Here is a 17216-nt window from a genome sequence, read left to right as displayed (position 1 = left end):
ATGGTTTTATTAATGTTTACCAAGTTCAGCTATGCATTTGATTTGCCTAAAATCTTTAGCACAGGTTTTTTGGGGTTTTTTTAGGTGTTTTTTTTTTTTTTTTTTTTTTTTTTTTGGGTTTTTTTTTTTTTTTTTTTTTTTAGTTTTTAGTTTTCAGTTTTTTAAGAAAATGAAGCTTCAAAAGTACCTTTATCTTAGTCATAGCTCCCATAATCTGCTCCAGGTTAACAGATATTCTGCCTCTCTCTCCTACTTCCTTGTGTCTAGGCATGTGAATAGAAGACAGAACAATCCTCTCCACCTTGACCACTTTCCACTATCCCTCTGCTCAAGGTAGATACCAGGAAAAAGCTAGAGTGCCATCCAATTCATGGGATCGAAAAGGAGACAAACAAATGTCTGAACCAGATGAACTCAAGTTTGACCAGGTGAATGCTAGTGGTCCTGTAAGAGCATGTAAAATTTTTACAGTACTGAAATCATACCTGGACTGCAGCTTACAATATTTCACAAACTCTACTCAAAATAATGCAGAAATATTTAATCTTTTTCTTCAGGTGTGAAGTCTTTTCAAGACAACCTGTCAACAATACCTGTATAACATCTACTGGCATATGAATGAATTTATTTATTACTATTTTTATGTATTACTACTGAACTCCTACACTTTTAATTCTCATAACCCCATCCCAAGACATGCCTTGAGCTGTTTATAAAATCATGCAGACACAGAAGCTGACATTCAAGAACTCTGCACTGCACTTGCTAATTTTTCAGTTTTCTGCTGTCCCAACTGTCATGCACCAATCTTTTACTTATTTTGAATTACAAGACAATCTTTGAGTTTACCACAATCCATCCACTCAATTCTATAAAGTCACATGTTTACCAAATCTTTCTCACACCACATGTCAGGTATTTATTTTTGAATGCTGCATTAAAAGCCATGCTAGTCTACACTTCAAAACATACATCTGATCATCACCCTTTTCAGTATGTTTAGAAAACAAGGTAAAAGAGAACTTATTTTTCTAATTTAATGTTTTTATAAAAGGCAACATTTCGAAGGAAGCATTAGGAATCATTTTGATTTTAAAATAGTTAACATAGTAGACCATTTTCTACAATATCAATCTGTTTTTGCTAGTGAAGCTTCACTTAACTGTAAGGAGCACTGTAAGGTCTGACAGGTCTGCAGAGGTTTGGTTTGAGGGTTCTGCTTGTTTTTTGAATCCCACCTCTAAAGAACAATACGACTTCCCTCTCCACACAGACTTTAACAAGACTTCAGTAGTTTCCAGCACATTTCCTCAAAATGTGATAACCTAATATTTTGGCAGCCTCTCTCAGAGATCGTAATTTAGTTACCTCTTTCCTCATTGACCCCTTCAGCCAGGTCAGTCATCTGCACTCTAGCTCAGAGGCACCTTCAATCAGCAGTACTGTGCAGCATTGTTGGCATCAGTCTTACTTGTCCCCAGCTGCACTATCACCCCACATTACCTAGTTTTGTACACAACTGCCTATGAATAAAAAGTGATTTATTCTTTCCAAACTCATTCCATGGAGAAAAGCCTCCTCCCTTCTCCAACAATAAGCTCAAACTAGCTTCTTTTGTAGAATGACCACAGGAAGGTTGAAACAGGGAACAGGAGTTAAATTGTTTCAGTTCTTGTCCCTACCATTTGGGAAGGGTATGAAGACTATTCAATCTCTCTCCTGCTTGGTTTAATTAGCAAACAAGTTAACCCACTTGATTTCAGGAAGCACAGGTTAAAGTTTTAAGAAATGTCAGGGGCATGTTACCTACCATTTCCCTGGCTCTGGTTTGTAGCCTACATACCACACATTATGAAAGTCTGAGAAATGAGGAACAGGTTAATGCTCTATAAAAGGTTCTGAAGCTGGGAGTGGAAGGGTTGTGTCCTGTGCTCACTGGTGGTATTGCACACAGAGAGCAGGCAGCAATGGGCAAGGTGTGATGCGAGAGCTGTAAGTGCATTGCAAAGCTGCTCTGCACATTTTTGTAGCTTTGCAAATGGTTACTTGCAGGCATGGTACACAAAGATCTGTAAACATGGCACTACGTGAAACTGACTTAAAACTGAAATCCTGATCATGGTCTTTAAAGCCACCAAAGTCATGTCATGATTTCATGTTTATTATCTGATGTTCATTGCTGTTCAGGGTTTTAATATACTGATTTATTGCTTATGTGTTATTTATTCATAACAGGTTGGAAGTTCTCCCTAAGAGATGAGGGATCATCCATGAAGATGATCCTTTCCAGAAGTTAATATTCTTTTTATTTAAAAAACTTTAATTTTTAAAAGCATATTATATTATCTTTATAGAAGGGACGAAAGTGTGCTGCACACAAAAGATGAAAATGAAGACCAGGGAGAGGGATAATAGCAATGTTCACCAGATGCATTTAGTAACTAAACATTTGCCATAGTAGATCCTACAAACAATTATGTTATGCATATAATCACTTTCCCATCACTTCAAAGACACTAATGCCTGCTCTGTAACCTTTTAAGAGCTTAGCAGCAGTGAGATATAAAACGGAGTAGGCTGGCAGCAGTATCATGGTCTACTAGGCATGTTCATTAGCAGTTAATTAAAAACTAGACATCTGCCATAAGAAATGTGCTCAAAAAAGGATGAGTAACAGGTCTGTCTTAGTACCAATTATTATCATTACTTGCAGAGCAAAGGCTATGTCCACTTTCAGAGGAAAGTGGGAAGGTAGAGAAGAGTGCAATGATGCATACTTAAGTGACTGCACTTAAGATAATTAGCCACAGCAGTGATTTGAAAAATATCTGTAGTTCACCCACCATTTTGTTGCAAACCCAGAAGTTCTTCATATTTGCAAAGGGAGAAAAGGAATTACAAACTCATATTACTGTACTGTTTAGATGCAGGTTTTATTGCCTCAGATTTTATATTTCCCAGTGTCTCCATAACTAAACTGTAAAGACCCAAAATGTGGCATATAAAAAACAGCATTACTGTCTCTGAGCAAGCACCTCCTAACAATATTAAAGGTAGTACAGCTTTTTATCTCCCACATTTTAGACAAAGTCCAGCTATGAAGAGATCTTTAATCAAGACTTTAAACACGGAATTACATTTTCAAGCTCTGACAAAGGCTTCCAAAGACAGTTGGTATGTCTCTGTGAAACAGAGCTCCTATAAGTAAACAGTGATAGGTCTCTCTTAGGCTCCTTGCTTATAAAGTTGGAGAACAAGCTCTTACAATCCCACTCCTCACCTTAAAGTAGCTCCCACTCCTCACCTTAAAGCAGCTCTGGTGAGGTCTCAAACACCTGATTTTACTTTGACACCTTTTTAACTTAATGATACAGTTTTTAATTCTTATCATTAAGCACTTAGAGCATTCTTCTGTTTTTAAACAGATGTGTGATGTACTCTTCTCTGTCTCTTGAAAAGCACCGAATTAAAAATTCAGATGTGGTTGTAAATGAACAGTGGAAAAAAGGTTATGCTTTGTCCCAGACTACAAGAGCTGTCTTCTCTTGTGCTTTCCTAAATAAACACTTGAAAAATAAACACAGAATTTTTTTTTCCAAAATCTTATCAGCACTAGCATCAGTAATACTATCAACAGTTGCCTCCAAGTTCCATAGAGGTGTTCTGAAAAAATATCTGGAAAACACAAGTCATTTAGAGACATAATATAAACATACATAAACATAATGTAAACAAATGTAAAGGATGCTATTTCATGTCAACTTTTGTAAAACAGAAGAAATGTGATTTTGTTCAACTCAAGCAGAGAGAAAGACATGAGAGAAAAACACGTATTACTGTGTTCAATTTCATTATCATATCCATTTCCTTTCCAAAGGAACATCTTCATGTCTTTCATTTGCTTTCTTGAATTTCTTAAGGAAATGAGAGCCTGCATCAAGTACCTGCAGCCAACAAACACAGGAGGGATGCTGTCCAAGCACATACAGGTAGTTGATCAAGGAATAACCTTTTCCCTCACTGCTTAAAAATATTCTTAAAATCTGTACTGCAAATATAACCTTTTAAAAAAGGAAGTACCTCAAGACTAGGCTCCTTTCACATCCCGTTTTTTTCCCTCATCCTAAAAAAACCAAAAGCTCTGTATGTACAACCCACAGTACTGGCAGTCAAATTTGGCAGGAGGAAACTCAGCAGACACTCTACACCATTAATTAATACTTACATTTAAGTTTCTCTAAGTACTTTCCAAAGAGTATTTCAGCTATAGGGAAGAACGTATTTCAGGACAACAAACAATCACTTGGAAGAACATATTTACATTCTTCTACAAAAGTGACTATATCCTTGGACATGCAAAGAGTAAAAGATACCATCCACTTAAGGCTTCTGGCATGTCTTTGATATGGCCCCTCACAAAATTCTTGCCACTTAAAGAAATAGTGCATTGAGGGATAGATTATTACATGGATTAGGAACTGCATGGATGACTGCATCTGAAAAGTCAACGAAACTTAACCCAAAGAGTCAATGGCTTCACACCTCTGCGGAAAACAGCAACGAGCGGTTTCCCTCAGGAGTGCTAAATGTGACCAACAATACTCAACACCTTCATCAGTAACACAGGAAACGGGAAGGAAAAAATGGTGCCTTCTGCAAGTTTGCAGATGACACCAAGCTGTGCAGTGCAATTGATTCCCTTAAGGGAAGGGGTGACATCAAAATGGGCTTTGACAGGCCCAAGAAGTGGGACCATCTTATGAGGTTCTCAAGAGGTTCCACAAGGCCAAATGCCATGTCTGGGACCTGAGCTGTCTAGGCATAATTCCTGGACTAGGGGGCTGAAGGGCTTGGGAATGACCCTGCTGAGAAGGACTGGAGGGTGCTAGAAGATAAATCATTTGATTACTGCATCTGCAGCCCAGAAAGCCAACCGTATCCTGGCTGCACCAAAAGAATTTGGCCAGCAGGTCAAAGGAAGTGGTTCCATTCCTCTTCTTCCCTCTATATCATGGGATGCTTACTGGAGTACCATGCCCTGCTCTGGGATCTACAGCGCAAGAAAGAGATTAACCTGCTACAGCAGGTTCAAAGAAGGCCCACAAAAATGATCTCAGAGGGCTGGAACACCTTTCCTAAGAAAAAAAGACAAAATTGGGGTTGTTCAGCCTGAAGGTTCCAGGAACACCTTATTGTAATCTTTATATACAAAGTGGGTCTGTAAGAAAATGGAAGGAGACTTTTTACCAGGGCCTGTAGCTACAGAACAAGAGGCTGTGGTTTTACACTGAAAGGTAAGTTTACATCGTACACAATGACAAAACTTTTATGTTGTAGGCAGTGAGACACTGGATGCCCCATCCCTGAAGTGCTCAAAGTCAAAGTTGGATGGAATTCTGAGCAACCTGTTTCATGGGAGGTGTTCTTTTTCCCCATGGCAGAGGGGTTTGGTTTGATCTTTGAACATTTCTTCCAACCAAACCTTTCTATCATAGGTAAACAGATTTATTTATGAAATACCAAATATGCACCATTTACTGCTCCATTTCCCAGTTTTGCTTTGGCAGCAGCTGTCATGTTTCCTTCTTGATGCTTCTACGTGTTTATTTTTCCTTGATAATATCACCACACAAAATGTGCTAATAGTCCCCACAAGACACTTCCTTCTGATCTATTTCAGCCACTGCAGCAATTTACAAAGCTACGGTCTGAGTTTGCTTTCTTTTGCTGACTGTACGCAACTGTGAAGAGTGGCTGGTACACCAGACAGTTGAGATAACATTCACAGACAACTCAACAGGCTGGAAAAATGGACTCACAGGAATCTCATGATGTTCAACAAGGGCAAGTGCAATATCCTACACCAGGAGGAACAATACCATAAACTCATGTATGTTGGGATCCAGACAGCTAGAAAGCAGCTTTGCAGAAAAGGTCCTTCCATACCAAACTGTGCATGAGCCAGCATCAATGTTCCCTTGTGGGAAAGCAGGTGAATAGCATCTTGGGCTGCATTAGACAAAGTATTGCAGCAGGTCTGGGGAGGGGATCCTTCTCTACTTATCACTGTGGGAACTACAGCTGGATTACTATGTCCTGTTCTGGGTTTCTCCTTACAAGAGACATGAACAAAACAGATAGCATCCAACAATATGTCTAGAGATATACATGTCTAAATAGTCCCAGGTCTCTCAACCCCTCCTCATATGACACAGCCTAGTCCCTTACCTTTATAGCCCATCACCATATGGCCCAATGAAAGACAAGAGGCAATGGGTGCAGACTAACACACAGAAGCTCTTCTTAAACATTAGAACACACTCATTTTTGACCAAGCCCTTGCACAGGCTACCCAGGGAGCTTTGGAGTTTCCATCTTTGAACATACTCAAAAGCTGTATGGACATAGTCCTGCATAAGTGGCATAAGTGGCCCTATGTGGTCCTGTTTGAGCAGGGGAAAGTAGATCAGATGACCTCCAGTGGTCTCTTCCAACCTTACCAATTTTATGATTTGCAGACTGCAGAATCACAGAACGTCTGAGGCTCCAAGGGACTACAGGGGGACATCTGGTCCAACCTCCCTACTCAAGCCAGGTCATCTCAGAGCACGTGGCACAGGATTGTGCCCACGTAGTTCTTGAATATCTCCAATGAGGGAGACTCCAAAACCTCTCTGGACAACATGCTCCAGCACTAGGTCACCCACAAAGTAAAGAACTTCTTCCTCATATTCAAGTGGGACTTCCTCTGCATCTGTTTGTAACAGTGGCCTCTTGTCCTATTGCTCAGCACCACTGAGCAGAGCCTGGATCCGTCCACTGACACCCTCCCTTCAGATTCTGATAAACAACAATGAGGATATCATTGACATCTCAATCATCTCTTCTCAAGGCTGTAAGCCTTTCTTCATAAGTGAGAGGGTCCAGTCCCTTAATCAAGTTTGCAGCCCCCTGCTAGTGACAGGCCTGCCATTAGACCACATGCCAATTCTCACTGCTTACTGTTGTCTCCTTGTTTAAACAAGTTTTAGAAAAGTGAGTCAGATACTACTATAATTTCTTAATTTTCTAACTACTTCCTAGGAAATATTTGTTTATTTTGGTCAATTTGGTTTCCTTCCTTCCTCGTCTTCTAAACCCTTTATTCTGACAGGAAGAAAGCCACACTCTATAACAGTAAACAAACTCTAAAGTGCCCACCACTGCATGTCTAGCTAATGAGCCAAGAATACGAGTTTGTCAAGTTGTTTGAAAACTATCCTTATGTGTACAAGCCACAGTGCCTAATGTGGGAAGAGAATGTCCCTTCAGAAACAAAGAACAGTGTCTTCAGCAAGTCTCTTCCATCTATAAACCACATGAAATGTCATTGTACTACAGAAATTTAAGTCCATAAAAGGGCATTGGCAAAAACTATTCAAAGCTGTATATTTCATACATACAGAATTTGTGTGGCAGTGGCATGAATATTTAAAGTCCCAACTGTTTCATGGGTAAAATCCTGTTCCTTTTTCATGCTTTATTAAAGGACATGTATATGGTAGTGTCTTGGGGTCTTCACACTGATTTTCCACTCCCCAAAAAAAGCAAATGAAGCCCCGCAACTTTACTGGGAAGAGAATTTATGTCAGAAATCAAATATCCAAGTCAGAAAGAAGATGTAAGTTAACTCAAGTCTGTTAAATTTCTGAACAGAAAGCTCTTCCAAGTTTTTCCCATTTCCTGTTTTTGCTTGTTCAGACAACGCAAACCACACTAATAAGTACCAATTGCACAACAACATTTTTATGCAGTAAAGGGTTGCATAAATTGCCTCTCATAAAACAGAAAACTGATGCTATACTAGGATAAAGGCAGCTTGCCACACACATTCCCCAAACAGTCCTTTTTTCACAAATTAATTTCAGCTCTAAGGTAACTGAAATAAGACAGAGAAGCTGTATTTCAGTACTCCACTGTAAGTACAGTAAGCTCTTGTGTCACTTTAACTATTAAGATAAAAAAAATAAGATACAGAAGGTCCAGCAACATGCTCAAAGTAACCCATGAACCTACCTCAATACAACATAAAGCCTAACTGGAAGCCTGTACCCCAAAGTTCAGAATGACCCCACTATTGTTTAACTTGCTTATCAGTGACTCGGACAAGGAAAGACACCTCCTCAGCAGATCACTGATGACCTGCCACAGAGCTGGAGCAGTGGCCATACCCCAGAGTGCAGCCTTTCAGAAGGGCCTCAACAGGGTGGAGAGATGAGCAGAGAGGAACATGCTAAAATTCAACAAAGGCAAATGCAGGGTTCTGCACTGGAAAGGAATCACCCCAAGTGCCAGCACAGGCTGGGGCTGACCTGCTGGAAAGCAGCTCTGAGGAGAAGGAGCTGGGGCTCCTGGTGGACAGCAAGCTGTCCGTGAGCCAGTAGCGTGTCCTGGTAGCCAAGAAGGTCAATGGTGTCCTGGGGTGCATGAGGAACAGCACTGCCAGCAGGACAAGGGAAGTGATCCAGCCCCTCTACTCAGCCCTAGTGAAGCCGTCACCTGGTGAAGTTATTAAGGTGATTAGGGAAATGGAACACCTCTTGTATGAGGAAAGGCTGAGAGAGCTGGACCTGTTCGGCCTCAAGAAGAGGTGACAGATGGGTGCTCAACACTGTCTGTCAGTATGTGATGGGAGGGCGTCAGAGGATGGAGCCAGGCTCTGCTCAAGGGTGCTGAGCAACAGGACAAGAGGCAAGGGGCACAGAGTGATGTACATAAAGCTCCACTTGAACACAAGGAAGAACTTTACTCTGCAGGTGACCGAGCACTGGCACAGGTTACCAAGAAAGGTTTTGGAGTCTTCCTCAAGGGAGATATTCAAGAAGCATCTGGACACAGTACTGTGCCATGTGCTCTGAGATGACCTGGCCTGAGTAGGGAGGTTGGACCAGATGTCCCCCTCTGGTCCCTTCCAACCTTACCCGTTCACTGATTCTGATTCTTTACATATGTATTCTTTGGTATGCATTCTGAAATATTTTCTACTTTTATGAGAAATTTTGAATGTTTTCAACACGAAGAGAAAGGAAAATTCAACACCAGAAAGGTTTGGGCTGCTCTTAATTACATGGCCAGTACCAGTACATACACAGTACTTTTGCTGAATCACAGGATCCCACTCTTAAATTTTAATACTGTAGTTAGTTTTACAGCTTCAGAACTAAGAAACAAGTCTTCAGTGCTTCCCAATGTAATTCAAAAAGCATTTAAAAATTAATATTCAAGGGTAATTTATTAATCATCGATTAGTTTCCATATTACCCCTACATATCGCAAGGAAGAAAGGACTCTTATCTTTCCCTTAGTATAAATCTGAGCAGCAACTCTTATCTTCTCTGGGCCTTCCCGTCTTACTGTAAACAGCTAGGTTTCACTGCTTTTCGTCCTGGCATATTCAAGGGCAAGCCTAGGCACCAGAATTAGAAAGATAAGAGATAATACACTTCAGATCACTTTTGTAGACAGTAAATGACAGGTTGGGTGGCCCCACCCAAATGATTCGCCACCACACCCAGTAAATAAGTCCATCAACTGTTTCTCCACTAAAGTGACCAGCAATTAACTATTTAACAAATTTTTAGCCATAATTCTTAAATGGCAGGATTTCCCATTAACATATAGGGAATAATCATATAGCACTGCCAGCAGGACTGGCATCTTCACCGGAGAAGGTCTGCACTAGCAGCCTCTCTAGGCTGTGGAGCCTCTGTGGATCATCCCACTGCACGCAGGCAGAGCCCTGCAGCAAGGATGCAGGGCATTGCCAGCAGATGGAATTCTTCCAGTTCAGTGACATCTTCTCCCCAAGGTGCATTAACACTCCCCTACCATAGTTGCACCCACACAAAGGCTTTCGCCAACAGAAGAGGGTTTTCTTCCTTCCCCCGTGCTTTTAGGCAATGCAAGTCAACCTAAAACTCTGTAGGCTGTACCACGTGCAGACCCACTGAAGCATGAGGGGAGCAACACAACAAGCAGCCCACAAACTAAAGAAGCCCTTTTGCTTGTCTAACCTTTTATGTATGTACAAACACACCATATTTTATATGACATATACACAATATTTTACATCTTAATATATTACTAGCACATCTTTACATATAACTTTTACTATGCATTACATGTACTGTTCTGTGTAGGTTACATATATATTGAGTGTTTATACTTCTATGTAAAAATGTAGTTCTTTGATGTGTTTGTACATATAAAAAAATGTGCATTCTAGGGCTCATGTAAGAACAATTTCTGCCTCAAACACTTCATAGCAAAAAAAAAAACCCAAAAAACCAATAGAACTGAATCAGAAGACCATGTTTTTAAGGATCCTTTATCAATTATGTTATTTACCTTGTTTTTGACTTAGATAAAATCTTGTTGTTGGTTCTTTTCCTTTATTAGGCTAAAGTCTGAAGAAAACAGGGATAAACAGCAAAGCTGAAGGCAACCAGGAGAACAGGACTGCCACAATGGAAGAGCCAGACAAGCCTTTGTAAAAAACAGATGTCACAGGACAGGAAGGGTAGAGTCAGAGTCACTACAGAAAAAATGATCCTTGCTTGGGAAAACATGTCTCCACCAAAGACTTCCCAGACTCTCAAAGAAAGTAACAAATTCAGAACCACAGTCTAAAAGTGGCAGAAGATGACCTTAAAATCTCCTGGTCCAGACAAGACAAAGGCTGGTTTTCTGAAACCATTCATGTTCCTCTATCACTGTCAGTGTAAGTCAGTTCAAGAACAAAGCTTTTCTTTAATTTTAGACAAGTACATGTTGCCTTCTCTGAAGGCTCAGATGCAAGTCTGAAGTCTCTAGAATGAAGCTGTCAGCACACACTGCTTCTGCTCTGCAGAAACTGCCAGCACATTTAATTTCTGCGGCAATCATAAATTCCTGCTATTACTCACCTTCTAACCTCAAATCTAGTATTTGCCTTTTTAGCTACTGTTAGCATACCACCACCATCCAACAACACTTCAAAAGCATGCTTCTACTGCACAGTTGCCAAAAACAACTAGTTCAAGCATGCACCAATTTGGAAATGACTTACAGATATTACTCTGGAGGGTTTTATTACTGACGTATGATTATCTTGAAAAGTATTTATTTTCCTTCCAGGCTCTTTTAGTCTCTAGAAATTTAACTCTTGCTGAACATGACTGACATTATTAAGTAGCAAGGCTTTTTGTAAATTAAAATCTAGAAGTTAAACAGAGGATTTGAAATTATATTCACTATCCTTTTGTCCCAGCTACTACTAACTACAAAAGCATTCCAGAAACACCAACAAATGAAAAATATGACAGTCATAAAAAAAGCAGCACACCAATCTTTATTTGGTATTCTAAGCCAGGACCAGAGGCTTGTATGTTTTCTCTACATTCCATAACAACTTCAACACACCAAACAATTACTTCTGAACATGCATTTAAGCACTTTTGCTAATTCTTGCTTTTACTTCCTCACTCTGTTGCCTGTAAGTACTCAATCTGAAAAGCCAGTTAGCCAGCACCTTTATAAATAGCACGAGATACTGTTTCAGGCAGTTGCATATTAATTTCAGGCAATTAACTGTTATACAAGATAGCGATCTTGATAGTTCAGCAAGTACTCTGAAAAATGCAAAAATAATGCAGTTACTAGATACCAGGAATTCTGCAATTGAAACAAACTTTTCAGTATGCGTAAGACTTACAGTAGAAAAATACTGTGGAAAAACCGCGTCTTTGTCGTGCCTTTACTACTTCCTAAAGTTATCCTCATTGCCTACGCTAGCCTCTCTCTATTCAAGAGTAAGGAAAGCAAGCTTCTTGTCCAGTCCTCCCACACAGTCCCTATCTCAACTCTGTCTTGCTCTTCTTTCATGAAAAACACAGCAAGCAGGTTGCTGTTTTCCTGTACAATTCCAATGTTTAATATTTACAGTACTTGTGTCCTCCTATTCTTCTCTACCTGCATCCTCCTCTGCACCTTCCTACTCTCAAGTGACCCCATTTTTGACACTGGCACCTAGTTAGAAGTGTATTTTGCCTGTGCAGTCCACATCACTCCCATCCATGCAGTGGCAATTAGCTCACCTCAGTTTATCAGTGTTTCCTTCTCAAAATCTGTATGGTTCACTCTTTGCACCACTTTTACTGCAAAGTAGGCCAACCTGCAGCTCTACATCATTCAACATACTAACTCCCAACAACTTTCTCTACTCCTACTCTTGTTGGGATGGGACAGCTTGATGAACATAACCACCCTTCATCCTTACTCAACTAACTTCTTTACGTTTCATCTCTCCTCATACACAGTCCATACACAGTTTTCTTTTGTCTGCACCAACCGATTCAGCTCTCCCACCCAACTCCTTCCTCCTCCCAACATACCATATTTCCAACTACTTTCCAGACAAGTACTGAAGGTTACATCACATTTTATCTCAGCCTACTGACTCTTTACCTACTCCAATCGCCCCATATACCTCACTATGAAAGCAAAGCAGATATTTGTAAGAGAGAAAAAATATGTACATCTCTTTATTTTGTCTCCTTTTACTTAAAAGCTTCATTTTTATGAATATTATCTACTTTAACACTATGTTCAAAGCAGGTAAGCTATTCTCCTTATACACTTGAATCAAGAGTTAAATCACTTTCTAGAGGAAGCAAGACTTTCCTCTAGGATTAAATAACTTACCCTGTGCTAATTACATGTATGAATACATACACACACTGCTCCAACCACATTCTGCAAATTCTTGCTTTCAACTGCACTATTCCAGCACTTGTATCCAACTTCAGTTCCTTATATTTCAACAAAACCATTCTTTCTAAAGCAGTCGAAACCAGATCATTTGGAGGCAAGTACACAAAATGAATCAATCAACTCTTCAATATCAAATCCTTCTATCTAACCCTTCCCGAAACCACATATTCCAATTAGACTTTCTTTTTTTCACTATTATCACACATACATTTTGCCACTAAACTTACTTCACCTCTGCTGAAAAACAGAGCAGTTTTGAGATCTACAACATTGCAAGTATACACACTATATACCCAACACCCACTCAATAAAAAGGAATCTAGCAAGAGGTACCAACTCACATTTGGTACCTCACATGTTATCTCATAAGAATCTGCCTTCTCTCTGCATCCACATTTGCAGCTGCATATCTTCAGGTTTTCACACTAGTTAACAATATTTTTATGCAACGGTCATCATACTTTCACTCCTTTCCTGAAAGCTCTTAGGCTTCACAAATTTGCACTGTATACTTGGTCTCACCTTTGACTTGTAGTTTAGATACTAGATCTTGATGAGAGCCACCTGAAGTTCTTTTGTTTTTCTTTTTGGGCAAGATCCAAGGTGAAGCTTTTTCCATCCAACCCACATGAAGCCTTGCAAGACAAGGGAGGTCTGGCCTGCAACTCAATTCCATTTGACTTGTGGATGCAGTGTTGCCCTCTCCAGAATGACTGAGAATACCTTCTTCTGCAGAAAATTGTCTTGTTTAGACACTACCTTCCTTGTTTAGATACTACCTTCCTCTATATCGCTGCTCCAAGATTCTTCATTTCCCATCAGTCCACAGAGAGTGGGTGTGTGGAGGTGAGGTGTCAAGAGGAAACCAAATTAATTAACACCATTCTTTCATATTTTACACACCTTCTCCCAGATTTTCTCTTTTGAGTAGGTCAAGCTACTAATACCTATCAATACCTCTCCATATTTTTCCTCCAAGCTTAGTGACACTAACAGTAAAAATCTGACCATTGTTTGGGGACTGGTATTTTGAGAACACCCCTATCATGCTGACAAGTACCTTCCTCCCTTGCTATCTACTTTAAACTGGTAAACTAAGTTGGAGGTTTTGTATTCTAAAAGTAACTACCATGAATCCTAGGATAAAACTAAGGTTTCTGTGAGCTCTAAAATATGAAGAATAACCCAGCACGTTGCTACACAATAGAGCTCCTATTGCCAGAGTTCAGTAATTTAGACTTGTGGTTATGGAGTTTAAAAGTGTATGTTAAAAGTGAGGAGAGTGTCTTGTGCTCACTAGATCTCATTTTATTTAATTTAAAAGAACTAGGCAATTTCCCCTCCCTCAGCACATAATGCAGATCATGCCTGAGAAGGATCTAAAGTAATGCTACAGCTGCTTAGCTCTTCCCTTGCACTAAATTCTGCATTCATTTCTGCTCTAGTCTGTATTTCTATTTTATAATGAAACACACAGCCTAGTTATTTATGGGCTTTCTAAGGATTAACTACACACTCATAAGAATAAACCCTCAAGAGGTTAACCTCATCCTCTTAAGCTTCACACACTACAATCCCAGAGATAGCTGGCAACCACAGCCAAGAGAGAAAAAAATAATCCCACATCTTGCTAATCCTTTAGCCAATCACCTCATGCAACAGTGGAGAGGCCTCTTGGAGGCCAACAACTCAATCTGTCTCAGGAGAACTGTCAGTCCAAAAGATACATATTTCACTAAATCATTAGCAACCCACCTCAACAGGAAAAATAAGACATACCTGGCTTCTTAGTCATATGCTGAAATCACACATCAAAAATACTGTGCTGAAGAAAGTTTCCTGTTTGCTGCTTGTATTTCTCATTCAGATATTTGCATATTTGACTCATAAAACTAGTCTATTGATTGGAAAGTAAATCTAATCTTCCATTGTTCATACCTAGACATACCAATTTAACTGTCACTTATACTACCTAACATGAACCTGTTATTTTCTAGACATATATCTCAAGAAAACAACCGCACAAAAAAACAAGCAAAAAGTGAAACAAAACATAAAAAAACCCAAACCACCCACAAAAAAGCCAAAACAAGCCTTCAAGTTATACCATAATAGTCTACCTAATTCTTTCATACAACGATCTAGTCTTCCTCAACTGCAGAAGTGGACACTGCCTGCAGCTGCAGCAAGGCCAAGAAGTTATTGGGGGCACTTATCCTTTTAGTTAGGGTTTCCCCTTTGTTCATTATTTATCTAGCAAAATTGCTATTTCATTCTACTCTAATATAATAAATATTAAATGGTGCTATTTAAAAAAAAAATTAAAGGAGATTGTTTAGCCACACTGCTAACCCCTGGCTGACAGTAAAAGCCTTCAAGAACACGTAGGGTAAGTGTAAGGCCAGGAGTATGACTGTTAATACCAAACATCATCCAGGGTTTTTTCCTGAAGTAAGAATTTTTAATCAACACAGAGGATTAGCACTGCTTGCAAGCTCACTGAGTCCTACTATATTACTTTCTTTAAAAAATGTGTCAATTTATTCATTCTATTTTGTACATGCTTAATATACACCTATTCCAAAGCCTGGCTTTTGATTTTGTAGTCAAAATTCTGTGAAAAATCCTGGTCCTGTGAGACTATAAGTCTCTATCCTCACAGTCTGTCCTCTAATAGGCTTCGCTCTTTTCAACTGGAAATAAAACGTGTAAAATAAATGTAGTTCAAAACTATTTTGTATTTAAAAACATTTTTCCCAGTAATTCCAAAGTCTTTGTTCCCTTCCAGAATTCACACATTGCACAGAAGTAACATGAATTTCTCTAACTGAAGGAAACCAACTGGGAAACTCTTGAATCATCTGCATCAGGAAACAACAGCCCTTAAGGACAGACAGGAAGAGGGGGAAAAAAGGCAAATCCTGGCAAAAATGCAGAATTTTATTTAGTCAAGAGAGACCAGGCAAGTTTGTACCAGCGAGCAAAATGAAACTTCCCTCCTATCCTCAAGAATTATCATACGCATGTATTTTAAATAGTGTGACACCAGAAGCCCCTCAATTGCATCTTCTGCTGTTACAGATTGGTCCAGCCTATTTGCACCGTGAAAAGAAGTTTGATGATCTTTCATGCCCATAATAGGTGTCTAAACCGTTAAATTACTATATCTTTTCTTATCTTGAAAGACACTGCACTTTAGCAGCATGGCCCTTCCATTGTTCTTTACACTAAGTCGGGCCCCTGAACAATACTGACAGCTGCTATCAAACTGCGCCGTGCTCACCCTCGGTGCAGCTGCCGCTTGTAGGAACAGACAGGCTTCTGATGTGTCCTCCCCTCTGGGGAAAGGGCTTGACACCCTGAGTGCTCAGCAAGGGGGAGCAAAGGTCCACTGAATTGTCAGTCTGATTTTATGCTATTCAGATTTTCCAGGACATACACCGTCCCTTTCAAACAAAACCAAGCATATGTCAGAGCATGAAACTTATTGTGCGGCACAAGGTAACTACTGATTAATAAGACTGTAAAAGATCACTGGGACATACATCTAATTCTGGCATTATGTAAATGTGTCCACCTACGTGGTCAAACAAATTTTGTGCCCAGCATGTTAATTTCCTCTCTCACAGTTTTGGATTTATATGGCATCGTTTAGGAGTCTTTCAAAAGACACAGGAAAGTATTTCTTCAGGTAAATCTTAGATGATTATAAAACAAAAATGTTAGAGCCTACTATTCCTGCTTACAAAGAGCTTCCCTCCCTGCTCCCCAAAACTCCTGAAGTTCTCAATTCCATGTGGTACTTGTAGATCCTATGGCTTTTAAGACTGCATTGTGCGGACATTAAAAAGAAGCAGATGACATGCTTGAGACAGCAAAAATTGGTTCGTCTAAGTAGCGCTATTTTAAGGCAAGAAAGAACCTTTACAAATGTGTTTTAATATGTTTCCTTTTCCTCCATAAATTCTTCTTTAAAACTAGTTCATAATGAAGGGTTTTCCATTCCATTTTCATCCTTAAGAAGCAATTTGTTTTAAAAAAAAAGTAAGAAAGTACAGTTCTCTAATCTTTGCTAATCGAATACCACAAATGTACATGTGGCGTATTTCAAAGATCAAATCAGGTATTCATAAACTAATTCATTACACAAGCAAAGCACAGAGGAGATTCTGACAAATACAGATGTAATTGTGTGGGTTTCTAAGATGTGATTAGCAAATCAACTAAGTAACAGTCAAAATTTGATACGAAGGAAAAACAGCACAGATTTGAAGGGGGGGTATGTTTATGCAAAGCTAATCTGTCAAGTGTAATAAAGCAGCTTGAATAAAATTTAAGCTGAAAATCCACTGAAGCTCCCCATTTCAGGGAGGAAAAGCTATTAAAAGGAAATGAAGGTCACCCTCCCAGTTTATTTCACCTAATTG

General features: G+C 39.5%; 1 protein-coding gene across 3 annotated transcripts in view; it reads right to left on the bottom strand.

Annotated features, from left to right (window-relative positions):
- The window catches only part of LOC121360694 (transducin-like enhancer protein 1), an 81386-nt gene that overhangs the window by 41252 nt on the left and 22918 nt on the right, over nt 1-17216 (bottom strand). The window lies entirely within an intron of this gene.

Source organism: Pyrgilauda ruficollis, unplaced genomic scaffold, assembly GCF_017590135.1.
Source record: "Pyrgilauda ruficollis isolate IOZ18807 unplaced genomic scaffold, ASM1759013v1 scaffold53, whole genome shotgun sequence".
NCBI lineage: Eukaryota > Metazoa > Chordata > Aves > Passeriformes > Passeridae > Pyrgilauda > Pyrgilauda ruficollis.
The sequence above is the reverse complement of the archived record's forward strand: the minus strand, read 5'-3'. Positions and strand labels throughout refer to the sequence as shown.